Below are 3,266 nucleotides of genomic sequence, written 5' to 3'. Positions count from 1 at the left end.
ACGCCCTGAGCCGAAGGCAGACGCTTAACCGCTGTGCCACCCAGGCGCCCCTAAACAAATAAAATCTTAAAAAAAAAAATAAACTTAGTATTGAAATACACAAATGAGCGCACACGCCTTAAGTGTGTCGTTTGATCAATTTTCAAAATACACGTACCACTGTCACTGTCAACCAAATTAAGAAACAGACCATCACCAGCACTGCCTCTAAGCCTCTCCAGACCCTCTCCTACTCACTCCCTGCCCCCCCTGCCTTCTATTACCTCTGGTTCGTTTTTCCTGTTTTCCAACTCTGTAGGCATGGAATCAGAGTATCAGTTCTTTGTATCTGGCTTCTTTTGCTCCATATGTGTTCATAAGGTTGATCGGTGTCAATGTAACAACTATAGGCTGTTCTCGTTGCTGTATCTGTTCCAATTTACCCATTTCGCTTTGATGGACATTAGACTGTTCTCATTGTTTGGCTATTACGAATAGTGCTGCTCTAAACATTCTTGTATGTGTGTTTTGGTAACTGTGTGCATACATTCCTGTAGGATGTGTATCTAGGAGCAAAATTACTGGGCCACAGGGGTATAAATGTGCCTAGCTTTAGTAGATGTTACCAAGCAATTTGCTAAAATAGTTGTGCCAATTTATATTCCCAGAGGCAATGAGTGGGTTTTCCTTCACACCAACACTTGGTATTGTGGTTCTTTTTCATATCAATCCTCTTGGAGGCTGTGTAGTGACATCTCATTGGGGTTTTAATTTCTGTTCCCTAGTGACAACTGATGTTGAGAAACTTCTCATGTGTATTAGCCACTTTTTTTTTCTTTTGTGAAATGTTCATTCAAGTCCTTTGCTCATTTTTTTCTATTGATTTTAGGATTTATTTATCTATTAGGAATTATATACTCTCAATATAGGAAATTTTGTACACATACACATGCATATGTGTACATTTGTCCCATTCTGTGTCTTGCCTTTTCACTCCCAGTGTTATTTTTTGATGGACACAAGTTCTTAATTTTAATGACATCTAATAGTTTCATTTTTTTTTTCTTTATGGCCAGTGCTTTTGTGCCCCGTTGAGAAATCTGCTTGCCCTAAGTTTATCAAGATATTCTCCCATCCAGAGATCTAAATCTGAAAACTTCTGGACTTGATTTTTGCTTATGATGTGAGGCAGGACCCAAACTATGGCTTTTGCTTATGAGTATTCATTTGACCCAGTTTACTGAAAAATCCATCATTTCCGCTTTGCACTGAACAGTCAACTTTGTCATAAGTCAGGTAGCTGCATTTTTTGTGAGTCTACTTCTAGGTTCTTTATGGGGTTACACCAGTCTTTTTACCTACCCTATGCCAACATCACATTGTCTTAATTACTGTGGCTTTATAGCAAGTGGGGCTTTTGGTCTTGCAAGTCCTTTGGCTTTGTTCTTCAAAGTGGTCTTGGCTTAATTCCACGTTATCTGCATTTTCTTTTCTTTTTTTTTTTTTAAAGATTTTATTTATTTATTTGACAGAGATAGAGACAGCCAGCGAGAGAGGGAACACAAGCAGGGGGAGTGGGAGAGGAAGAAGCAGGCTCCCAGCGGAGGAGCCCTGATGTGGGACTCGATCCCGTGACGCCAGGATCACGCCCTGAGCCGAAGGCAGACGCTTAACCGCTGTGCCACCGAGGCGCCCCTGCATTTTCATACAAACTTTAGAATCAGTTTCCCAATTTTCACAAAAATAAACCTTCTGGGATTTTGATTGGCATTTGATTGGATCTATAGATCTATTTGTAAGAGAATTTACATTTTTATGATACTGAATTTTCCGACTAGTGCATATGTTTATTCATTGATTTAGGACTGCTTTAATTTTCATAAAAATGATTTATAGTTTTCTGTGAAAAGGTCTAGGCTAACATATTGTTTAGGATTTTAGTATCTATGCTCACAAGAGATACCACCTTGTAATTTTCCTTTCTTGTAACGTCACTGTTAGATTACGTTGGCCTCATAAAACGAGTTAAGAAGTATTTCTACTCTTATATTCTATGGAAAAGTTTGTTAAGACCGGTATTATCCATTCCCTAAGTATGTTTAGATGAATTCGCTAGTGGGGCCATCTAATATCTAACATCTCATCTTTGTGAGAGAGTTTTAAATTGCAAATAGATACATGTTTGGAATTTTAAATGTAGTTTTCTGTCAGCTTATTAAATTGTGTTTTTCTTTGGATGTGTACATCTTGTCTAAATTGTAACTTCGTTAATGTAATGTTGTTCATAATATCTTATCAGCTTTTTTATAAGTTTATTTATTTATAATCTCTACACCCAACATGGGGCTTGAACTCATGACCTGAAGGTCAAGAGTCCTATGCTGTACTGACTGAGCCAGCCAGGCGCCCCATCTCATCAGCTTTTTAACATCTGTTTAATCTACAGAGATGTCCTTTTTTTATTTCCAATATTCATCACGTCTTATCTCTCTTTTTCTTATTAGTTGTACTAAATATCACCTTTAAATATCTTTCAAAGAACCAACTTTTGGCATTGTTGATTTTCTTTGCTTTGTATTTTTGATTTCATTAATGTCTCCCTTTTGTTATTTCATTTCTTCTTATTTGGATTTAATTCACTGTGTTTTAAAAAATTGCTTGTGATGGATGTTAGTAAGAAATGCATTTAAAACACTTTCTTTATCGTGTCCCATGTTACCATTCACTCGTTTCCACATTGTGCTTTGTGTGACCAAAAGCACGTGTTTTTCAATGAAGATCCCCTAATGAACTAGGGATATAGTTTGTTAACCTGAAAATCTTATTTTTTTAGGGGGCTGCTTCTATGGTGTAGAGCTGTAGCCATAATTATAATTGTTAATGTAACAATTCAAAATATTACCTGGATGATGGGGATCTTCTCTTACACACCAAGTTTCTCCATAGTAGGAAGTGACGTAACACTCAGAAGAATTTAACACTGGGCAGTAGCCTTGGACAATATGTTATTTTTCATCTTCTTTTGAGATTAATCTATTAATAGGACTGTATTAGTTTCCCAAGGCTGCCACGACTAAGTAACAGCAACTCAGTGGTTTAGAACAACAGAAATCTATTGTCCCACAGTTCTGGAGGCTAGAAGTCTGAAATCCAAGTGTCAGCAGGATAGCGCTTCCATTGAAACCTGTTGGGAAAGGATCCTTCCTTGCCTCTTCCTAGCTTCTGGAAGTTTGCCAGCAATCTTTGGCGTTCCTTGACTTACAGATGTATCACTCCAATCTTGCATC

The sequence above is a fragment of the Ailuropoda melanoleuca genome, chromosome 18 (genome assembly GCF_002007445.2).
Source record: "Ailuropoda melanoleuca isolate Jingjing chromosome 18, ASM200744v2, whole genome shotgun sequence".
NCBI classification, from domain to species: domain Eukaryota; kingdom Metazoa; phylum Chordata; class Mammalia; order Carnivora; family Ursidae; genus Ailuropoda; species Ailuropoda melanoleuca.
This window is presented reverse-complemented; position numbering follows the sequence as displayed.